This window comes from Lolium rigidum, chromosome 6 (genome assembly GCF_022539505.1).
Source record: "Lolium rigidum isolate FL_2022 chromosome 6, APGP_CSIRO_Lrig_0.1, whole genome shotgun sequence".
Taxonomy (NCBI): Eukaryota; Viridiplantae; Streptophyta; class Magnoliopsida; order Poales; family Poaceae; genus Lolium; species Lolium rigidum.
The window spans coordinates 301,787,355-301,798,501 of record NC_061513.1 but is presented as its reverse complement, the minus strand read 5'-3'; the positions used below and the strand labels follow the sequence as shown (position 1 = coordinate 301,798,501).

At 45.5% G+C, this 11,147-nt stretch overlaps 1 long non-coding RNA gene across 1 annotated transcript; it reads right to left on the bottom strand.

Moving 5' to 3' along the window:
* Positions 1–9,395: 9,395 nt before the first annotated feature.
* Positions 9,396–10,733, bottom strand: LOC124659993. The gene is made up of 3 exons (XR_006989777.1): positions 10,621–10,733; positions 9,794–9,890; positions 9,396–9,451 (listed from the first exon to the last, which is right to left on the bottom strand). It is a non-coding gene; the product is annotated as an uncharacterized LOC124659993 (long non-coding RNA).
* Between the last annotated feature and the right edge of the window lie 414 nt (positions 10,734–11,147).

Sequence of the window (11,147 nt, the reverse complement as noted above, 5' to 3'; positions counted from 1 at the left end):
AGCCAAGGAGGCCTCAGAAGCACATGCATTCACTGAAGGATCTGATAAGAAAATACTGTACTGAATAGGTGAGGAAATGAAATCGATGAAGCTTCTTTAGCTGGTGTTATGAGCTGCAGAGCTCTAGATAGTTATTGCTGGATCGATGCCAGTTCTTTGACCTAAATGATTATCTTTACAAACTCTAGATCACTTTTATCGCTTTGTAAAAAAATTATAACTTGTATAGCTTTTCTTGTGTTAGTACTGCATTAATAGTTGGCTTTCTATTTCTATCTCTTGGCTTTTTTGTTGAATATAAATACACTGCCTAGTCTCTTTTCATTATTTTGGATGTTTAATTTTTTTAGCTAGTGCATCTCTTTCATGGTATCGGAGCTAAGGGGTCTCAAATTCAAACCCTCCTCGTGCAGTATTTAAAACAAAATAAAAAAGATTCTGCAGCATGCACCGAACCCACGGAAAGAACTAAAATAATCTAGATGTGAGGGGGAGTGTTGAAAGATAAATACACTACTTAGTCTCTTTCCATCAATTCGAATGTTTGGAATATTTAGCTAGTGCATCAATTTTTCATTTTCCTTTTAGACACACTCGTACTTATACCGGCGCTTGGCCTCATTATATTACAAGATGATTTAACATGGTATCAGACCTAGTTTTTTTTTGACCCTTTAGGTAAGAAAAACATGTAGGTCACACTATTTGGTATAGCTAGACTCAAATGACTTAGTCCATTTTTTAGCACAGATTTTTAAAAAAACTGCCAACGAAAGTGAGTGATGTGTCGTTTATTTGAGTTAACTCAAGGGGCCACGGAAATTTTGAAGTTTCGAAAGGGGCAAAAAAAATGGTATAGTTTGGAAAGGCCTATTTAGGATAAAAAAAACACGGTTGATGCCGGTTGCAGGTTCCATCTGTTGCTGTGTGGCCACTCTGCGTCTGCATTGTATATATTTTATCACTGGATTTCTTGCTCGATCGCCTAGTATTTTGGCAATGAAGGTGATATGAGAGAGTGCAGAGCTGGAGTGTCCAAGCAGATGAGAGAGTGGTGGGATGGCATGGGTCCTTGAAAAGACCAAACAGTGGAGCCTGCCTGCCTGCCGGGAGGTACGTACGTCGTGTAGAATTTATCTTTGGCGCCCATTGCTGCAGTCATGTCCATGATGTAGATGTAGTCCATGCTGTTCAAGTCGACGTGATGGATTACAAAAGAGTTTCTGGATCTTGGATATCTCCCGGCTGGTTTCGACGTGATGGATGTGTTTCTCATTCTGTGAGCAGGGGTGTCACTTGGGAGATCATGATGTTTTCTCCTGCTCGCCGAGGAAGCTTCAGTCAGGTAAGCCTCAGATAAATCATAACATTGTAGCAACTCCGTTTCAACAAAAAAATACTACAACATTGTAGCAATGTTCAGATACTCCTCAGAGACATCTTCTTTATGTATAGAAAAAATCAGATAAACTGTACTATGATCCTAACTTATATACTAACAGCTTCATGCAGGCAGGGATTCAGGTGAGCATTAGGAGAGGGAGTACACGCCTGACCAATGTCTCCCTGCTCGAGTGGTCATTTCGGGAGCGGTACAGTTTAGGTACAGCCGTATGAATATCTACATACACTACACAGGGGCCTGCCGTCATACGTACGTGAGGCGACAACGCCCTTCACTACAGTGGCTGAAATGCGCGCCAGGAAAACTTTTCAAAAGAGAAGAAGAAAATATCGGCTTGGAAGGAGATGCAGTAGCGATTTTGTCCTGCCTGCCGTAGGGCAATGGCAATCGCACACACACCCTAGCTGCCCCCGTGCGTGCCTATCTAGCTACGGCAACTGTTGGTTGTCTCTTTGGCTGTCACCGGTGTCCCGGTGTCATTGATGCAGTCAAATCAGCTACTCCTACGAAGCAAAGCATAAGCACCACGAGTACTTGCAAGCCTTTTTTTCCAATGGCGACTATGCATTGGGCTGCAGTGCATTGCTTTTGGCATCATGGCAGCGAGCGAGCCAGTCTGGTTGCTTGGAAAGTCGCCAACCTAGCTACCATGCATTGGCTCAACCCTGAATGCCTGGCTGCCGCTGCTGAAAAAGTATCTACATAATAGAAGTGTGCTCTACTGTGGCGAAGAGAAACTGTTGCTGCAACAGGAGGGGAACTTGTTCGTCGGTCGATCATGTGAAAGGCGTGCGTCGCCTACCGTGGAGCATAGAGCTAATTGATTCGGGAGCTCAAGGATTTTCATGGAATCATTGCTGAAGACATTGTTTTTTGAAATCAGACTTTCTCTAGAGTAAAAATTCAAGACCTTTGATTGAGCGACAACAATGTTTATGCATTGTTTCCCTGTTGAAGGTTTTGCTTTTGGATAATTTTTTGTGGTCTATGTTTTGTCGTAGTTGGTTGTCAGAATGTTGCTGTTGTGTTTTCTGTTTTGTATTTCTCTACTTGTTTCTTGGCTGTATGTATCTTTGATGGCTTTAGACATTTTGTGGGTGTAGAGGCTACACCTAATTTTTTTTTAAAACAAGGCAAAAGACTTGCCATTTTCATTGATAAAGAAGAAGTTTTAGAGTTTTACATTCCCATACTTGGGCCAAGCCAAAAAACGTAACACCTACTCTTACTCAATGCTTTCGCTCCCGCCATACTCCACGTAGCAACCTCATCTTTGATCTTTGTTATTACCATGTCCGTGGTGGAAGCTTTGTTTCGGAAAACACGTGCATTTCGCTCCTTCCATATTTCCCATGAAATCAACATAGCAAGAGAAACCATGGCCTTTCTACCTTGCCTTTGCTTATGGATCTCCTCCGTCCACCATTCTTTGACATTTCCTCTAGAATGCCAAGCACTTGGGTCAACATCATGTAGCCCTAGCCAACTTCTCACACTTGACCAAACTCCAATGGTGAAACGACACTTGAAGAGCAAGGGGGAGGCGGATTCATGAACTTGGTTGCAAAGCTTGCACCTTCCACAATTTGGCCATCCCCTCTTTTGGAGCCTATTCGCCGTCCAAACTCTATTTTGGATAATCAACCACGCGAATGTTTTGCATTTAGGTGGAGCCCAAGGTTTTCAAACAAGGGAAGGAAAAGATGATTTTGTGTGACCCAAAAATTGCATATTGTATGCCGATTTGGAGGAGTAGCATCCACTATTGGTGAGCTTCCAAGAGATGGAATCCAAGGTGTTGGAGTTCAATTGCACCGGTTGAATCATTTCCCAAAGGGTTGCAAATTGCGTGATGTGCTCAAGTGTTGATCAAGTGTTAGGCTACACCTAATTGGTATCTTCGTGATATTTATATATTTTCTTTATCTTGAAAAAAGAATTTTCTTGATTAGATAAGCAACAATAAATTCTCCTCCGGTGTGACTATTTGCCAACTCAGAAGGCCCAACTAACGATGCTTTTTTTTACATAAGGAGAACACGAGGAAAAAGTATTAATCCCTCAGTTTTTACGGTGAGGCTATACCACAAAATAAACAACGACGACATCTTTGGGTCATAGGAGTTAAAAATAAACTTCACTAAATCATATATATTCATAAACTACCAGGATCAAGTATATCACATAAAACACGCAGTTCGTGTCCTGAAGCATCTCAAACTAGACAGACTTATATATTTGTTACCCATTACTAGCCAGTAACAGGTTGCTCCGAACTAATCAGCTAGTGTAGCAATTCACTTCTGCATCTGCACAGCCAATTCTTCAGCATCCATCTCATATTCTAGCATGTGATAAATAGAATAGCAGCAGTAGTACTTATTTATTCAGGAATCATCTGGCATGTATAATAGATTGGGGAGCCTCGATTTACCTACATTGCACAAACACGATCACCTAGCTGCCACATACGGGAGTAAACTTTGTCGGAACTGTTTCTGTTCGATCTTCATGATACTGACACTAATGCTGCTGGTGCTGGATGGAAACAATGAGCAGTCGCCGTCCTCCGTTGGCGGTAACCCGTCGGAAAGGGTGGTGCTCCTGACCTGAAAATCCAAGGACTGCTGACGACCCGTGGCGAGGCAGCTGGAACCAAGGTGACACTTGAACTTGCGCTTCGTCGTGGCATGGGGGTCAACACACAGGAAAGAGGCGATGTTGCCTAAAGGCGGCGACATGGTGAATTTCACCAGGAACAGGGGCACGCCGTCTCGGCTGTGGAGAACACGTATCCCTTCTTGGACCTGCAGCGTGAACTTGACATTGTACTTGACCTCCTTGGATCGCCACTTGTGATCTCCGGTGAGATGAGCCAGGAGCTTGACGGTGGAGCCGGTGAACCTGCAGCCGGATTCCGGGCAGGAGCACGGAGCGTGCAGGCATGACTTGCCATGCTTCTCCGCCTCGTGGTAGCGCATCTTGGCAGTGCAACCGTACTTGGCGTTGGAGCAACGGACGCGGAATGACTCCAGAATTTTTTCGAGCGCGACGCAGCGGTTGTAGCCGCCGGTGGTCTTGCACGTGTGGCAGCTGTCCTTGTTCGGCAGTCTGTCGTGGCAGGATGCGCAGATTACATGCCCAACAGCGCACTGTGTGTATATCAAGGAAAATGAACCATTATTTATATAACTTATATGGAAGCTTGTGAAAATGATGCAACTGCTGCTCCCCTCATGATGAAGACATAGATCTTCAGTTTAAGCTTAACTAGAAGATGTAGGAAAACAGCAGTGGGAAACCATGCAAACTTTTATGTATCAATTTGTTCTTACTGAAAATAATGTTGGTGTAACTTGGAAATGGCGTGTAGCTGGCAAAGTCACTGTTATATTATAACTTGGAAATTATGGTGTAACTTGGAAATGTTGTAATCTGTGACTGAAGTTTAATAATGTAATAAAGTCTGTATGCATCAATCGATGCAGAGGCTGTGGCCTTTTCCCCCTTTTCGAAAAAGAAAAATGGCCGCAGGTTTTACCGAGTCAAGGAGGCTCAGTTTTGTACTGGTATCTTGGGATTTAGGGAGGTGCATTGGGATTTAGGGAGGTGAATTGGTATTTGATAGTACAGTTTTGTAAGATGAAAGAAGGTGACTGAAGAAGAATGACCGGGTGTTGCCGAAAAATTCCCTTAGCTGCTCAATGATGTGGGGTTGTAAGGCGCTGAATATGAAGAGTGATCTAGTTTAGGAGGATCTTGTGGAAGGAGACTGTGCAGCAACGGAAAAATCTACAGTGTATATGTTCTATTGTCCACATTTGCATGATCCAGATATTATTTATGTTACATTGTTCACCCTTGGATGATCCAGATCGAATTACCTACACGGTAATGAGGTTCGTCACAGGTTGCTCTTGTTACCCACACAAATTTCTTCGGAAGATCAATGTTCCATCGAAGGTTGAAATTTCCATCTTGCTAGTGCTTCGTAGAAGTATAAAAAGAACAAAATATGTGCGTAGGTGATGACCCCCTTTTGATTATAGCCGGACTCCTATCTAAGAGCATCTCCAGCCGCGTCCCCCAAACCGTCCCCCAAACCGCGCCGGATCGAGCGTTTGGGGGACGTGTTTCGTTCGTGCCGCGTTTGGGGGACGTCGCTCCCCAGCCGCGTCCCCCAAACGCCGCCCCCAAACATTTAAAGTATTTTTTTGGCTAGAAAGAAACTATTTAATAATATTCAAATCGGTTGAACATAAACAAATTATATATAAAACTTCGAAAAAATATAATTAAATACATATAAACTATCTACTTCTTCTTCTTCGCCGATGGCCCCGCCTCGTCGTCGTCATCGCGGTGGCGCTTCCTGCTCGTCACCTCTTCCGAAGAGGCGGTGTCGGCGCTCGACGCGTCGTCGTCGCCGGTGCTCGTCGGCTGCGCCTTGGCCTTCGCCTTCGCCTTGGCCTTGGCCTTGGCCTTGGCCTTGGCGGCCTTCGCCTTGGAAGCCTTCGCCTTGGCCGCCTTCGCCTTGGCCGCCTTCGCCTTCGCACGGGCCACCGCCGCCGCCGCGGCCTCGCTCTCTTCTTCCTCCTCCTCCCAGCCCAGCCATTCCTCCTCGCCGTCAACCGGCGGCGGGGAATCGTCGCCGCTGCTCGGCGTCCCGGCTCTCTCCCACCAATGGCGCCAGCCAGCGAGGCTTTCCTCGCTGGAGGTGTCGGACGGAGGCTGGGAGATGTAGCTCATCGTCGGCTGGAGGTGTCGGATGAAGGCTTGGATGAATGGTGGCGTGCGTACGGCGTACGTACGGGTCTTATTGAGCGCGGATGAACGGCGGCGCAGAAGTCGAAGAGAGCAGCGGTTGCTCTTCCGAGGAGTCGGCGCTCCATTCCGGCGGGGTTGGCGCGTCGTCGACGCGCTTGCCAATGCGACGGTTCCGCTTCCTCGTCAACTGCACCGTCGCTACGTATGTGGCGGTTGAGCGTCCGAGCCGCTGACGGGTCGGCCCCGCGCCTCCTCGCCTCTCATTTCGTTGTGTCCGGCGTGCCCGGTGCGTCCCCGTGGGACGGGGACGGGCTCGGGACGCCGGACACCGAATGGGGGCGCGCCGGACAAAAAAGGGCTTTGGGGGACGCGGCTGGAACGCTTTTTTTGTCCGGCGCGCTCCAAATCGCTTTGGGGGACGGTTTGGGGGACGCGACTGGAGATGCTCTAAGTATCCATGATTTCTATCTGAACTTGCAAGTTTCATTTGCAGGCATGGCATCCAAGTTCCCAGACTCTCAATGCAATGGTAGATCCAATGAGGCTAATAATGGTAGATCGAAGGGAAGTGAAGGTATGAGACCTGTAAGATCGGAGGCCGTAGAGGATTCATACAGATCGTGCAGTCCAGAAGTTCGAGGTCGATGCTGCCATTGGTGCCCGCGGGCTTCTTCACCTGCTCACGCTGCTTCGGCCGTGGATGATCCCCTTTCCACTTCCTCTTCTTGCCGCCGCCGCCGCCTCTCTCCTTCACGCCCATCGCTCTCACCAGTAGCAGTTGGGGTGAAATCGGTAGCTTGCTTCCTACTCCTCGCTCTCTTGGTCCTTCTTCGGTCTTCGCCTGCCGTGCACGATGTGCTAGCGACAAGACAGAGGCAGAGGGGCAGAGCCGCAGAGGCGAGGGGAAGAGGAATGCTACAAGCTAATCCATTTTTTTTTTGCATTAAATCGGAGCGGTGGGAATACAGTGCGTAGGTACGCTCAAACAAAACAATTACAAGAAAGCCTTCTACTTTTGCAACAGGACACTCGAAGTAATTTTTTCAAAGCCATCAAAACACCGAATATAGGGTGGTGGTGCACCATACCCTGATATTTATAACATTTGAATAACCATATTTAAATGTGTCAAAAAATTTGAAATAATTCATGTACGTACATGTCACCATGGTACTTACTCGTGTCAATTTTCAAGGAAAAATTCGAATTTATGTGACCTCTTTAGCTATATTGTGAATATTACGTGTCTACTACTATATTGTGAACATTACATCTTATTATTTTTGTGTAGGCTACATAACTTAATATTTTAGTTCCCGATTAAACGTACGCATGTCTGCATACATTCCCTACCCATTTAATTTACGACGTATCTTTTTAGTAAATTACTGACGTGTTTTTAATATAGGGTACGCGCGCGCCTAAGAGCCAAAAGTGTGCGTTAATCAAAACCCTCTCTACCTACCGATGCAGACGAAGAGCTCGACGACACGGCTACCTACCCCATCACCGGGGACTATACCAGTTGGGACGGCATCAAAACCCTCTATACCGATGCAAATGAAGAGCTTGACGACACGGCTACCCATGCCGTCACCGGGGACGACACCAATTGAGCCAGTGCAGGCGATAGACTCCGTGAGTCCGTGACGCAGCTAGTGATCTCCCATCTGGCAAACTGGCCGGAGGAAGAAGATAAGAAATAATAGAGACGAGTCCTGGTCGTCTTCCTCCCTCCGCTACAATAGAGAGGAGTCTTTTCTGAAATCCACCGGAGATCCACCGCGTCTACCGGCGAATCGGGGGATTTCTCGTCCTCCGCCGGCCGCTCCGGCGGTGGGAGGGCGGGGAATCCCCGATTCCCGGCTGTACATATGGTAGGTGTGTCTGGTCCCCCGCGTGCCGGCGTCGAGGAGGTGGCGAATCCGGCGATGCGGTTTTTGGCGGCCGCGTTGTTCCCCTTCGGTGATGGAGGTCCTCGGAGCTCTGTCGTCTGGCGCGCGTCGTCCAAGGGCTCGGCGGTTCGTGGATCGAGCGAGCCCTTATCCCCCGCCCCAGATCGAAGGCGGTCGATCTGGATGAATAAGTTGTTGGAGGTGGTGGAGATGATCTGGAGCACGGCGATGAAGACGGCGGCACTGGGTGCAGGCCCTGTTGGGCCACTACAAGAAATCTGCCATAAGTTGACAAAATAAAGGTGTCATTGAAACGTCAATAATGGCTACTTGTGACGTAACGGTGACGCTTTTCAAAACGTCGAAAGCTGGGAGTCAGCAGTGACTGCTTAAGACGTTCCACTTGAAAACCGTCGTAGAGCTTTGTGACGTTTTAAAATGTCACTGACGGCATGACATTCCCAAAACGTTATGGGCACCTACCCCCGAGTCCAGCGTGGCAATCCGACGTGGCAAAATTGCGACGAATTAGAAACGTCATTATCTGAATTCAGCCCGGTCCATTCAGCTCCTTATGTGGGCTGAGCCCATTAGTTTTGATTATTTTTTTCGGCTTTGTTGGGCCTTGGCCCGTAACAGTTTGGACCATTATTTTCTGACAATTGGCCTTTCACAAAGCATTTCTATTCTATTTTTGGCCTTTTTATTTTGATTTGATCCCACCAGTCAGTGGGTTCCAATTGTCAGAGTAGAACCAACATTTAACAATAAATTATAAAATTGAAAATACATGAAATTGAAGAATTTTTTGATAAAAGTCATAGTCAACGTATATTACAACATTTCCGGTCTCAATTTACATCACGGTAATTTACAACACAATAATATAAGGTTAAAACGAAACAAACAGAGTGCACAGTATCCTTCCATCGAGGGAACAGACTTTGCTCGGAACCTCCAGGTCGGTTCTTCCTGTTGCACCATCCAAGGCCCCTTGCTGCTACATCGCCCCAGAAACTTCGCCCAGAACTAGACACAATAGTGTGCCATCGCCCAGGAACGCTAGAACTGCGCCCTAAGCAGCGCCTCACCGCGGAGGTGCACAAGATTGCACCACGCCATCTGTACCTCACCACCGCGGGAAATAGTCTTTGCAGCATCAGGAAATAATGCTGCTGCAGGTTAAACCAATTAAAAATAAGGCCCAATAGATTCATGTCAACGAAAATTAACAAGTGTGGATCTGGTGCAAACAGATTTGGATAAACCAATACAGTTCTAGTTGCTAGTCATAAATTTGAAGAACAAATACGTTTATATGAGACTAGGTGAACATGCGAGCTTCGCCTCGCCGCCTGCAACACATCTTGCACATCGTGAACAGCTGAGCAAACAAAAAATATAGGTTATCTGTGCTACGGTGGTCAGCCCCTAACAAAAAGTTCAGGTGATGACACTTAGAGGACGAAAATGAAAATGTGGTGCATAAACAAACAGCCTAATGCCATGTGTAACCTGCAACCACGGCCATTTTGGCATTAAATTCTACGGTATTGCTCTACAACTTTGAGAGCTTCACAGTTCTCGCTCTAAATATCCTTTATAGTTGTCTTGCAAGAATGACACAAGAACCTATGCATGAATGAATAGCGTCGCACAATAAGAAATGTCGCCGTAGACACCAGATTTGAAGGACATGTTTACCATAGAGGAAAGCAATGTGAACATTCTATCACTGAGTCATCAAGTTCTCTTTGGCACTGGACGACCTTTAGCACCAATGTTGACAATAGGCAAAATACCAGTCACCATACCAATGACATCTGCATAGCCATAGAAGAGTGGACTGTCAGAGAAAAGCAACCACAAAGCACAGCATAGTAGGCATACAAAAAAGTGTATCTTAAAGATACCAGTTCCCCTTTCTCTATTTACTTGCAAGGTAAGCTATGTCGTTAATATTACTCAAGAAACTCTAGAAAGTGTTGATCTTGTAAACTTAAGTGTATGATTGATCTTTGTAATGTTCATCCTTTTCGTAACCAGGCCTTGGACCAATGTTGACATTAGGGAAGCCATATCTTGCTGTCTCTATCTATAAGAATTCTAATCAGTACATCGGCTGATGCTAGCATTAGAATGCCAGAGAAAAAAGGTAAAAAAGTTGGGATCGTGAAAATGAAGCAAGCTAGGATCTCAAATTTTTCTGCTGATATTTATTAGTTCGTTCGATTGAAACCAACATATATGTTCCAGGATATCGTGTGGCAAAGCGCAATCGGCAATCTACAAATCTTTTCATATATGTTTCAGGATGAGTAGTTAAGTGTGATACATGGATAAATTCAGAACTACTGATAGTTAGCCAAACCCTTACTTTGATAGGTATTCTAAAGCTTCTAATGAGCACGCCCCAAGCTAAACAACAGAACATTCTTTTTTTCATAATATATACATACTCTTTGTTCGCATCAGGAGGAACAAAAGATAGAAATCAGCGGTGTTAGATTGTTTTTAAATGGGACATTCTAACTATGAAGACTACGCACAAACCTGCTTAGCTTGACATAGGGCAACATAATTCATAAGTTGGCTCAGCCAAAGTGTTTTCCTTCTCTAAAATATCTGGATTCCAAGATACCATCTCACTCACGTCTAGATAGCAAAAAAAGGAAATACCAAGTGATCATATTTTCTCCCAGCATCAGCAAACTCCTAGCAGCTGAAACAACATTGCGTAAAATCAGTTGACCTCTAGAACTATTGGTACCACATGGCTCAAAAATAAAAAATTTGCTTAAGAAACTTGCAATTCTTAGCTAGCTGCTACAATGAGACAACCACAAATGCAGCACAGACTATTTTTTGTTTGTTTTCGAGTTAAGCTTGAGTAGTTAAGGCTACCGAAAATAGATCTCATATATCGAAAGGCATCATCAATGGATATATAGAGTTACAGGAGTGAAATACCTCATTCATATGCTTGATTGCCGGCCTAATTATATCCCTTTCAAGTACTAATCTACAATGCTTCCTAAATAAAGCAAGCTGAGCACCAGCAACCAATCTATGAAAACCCA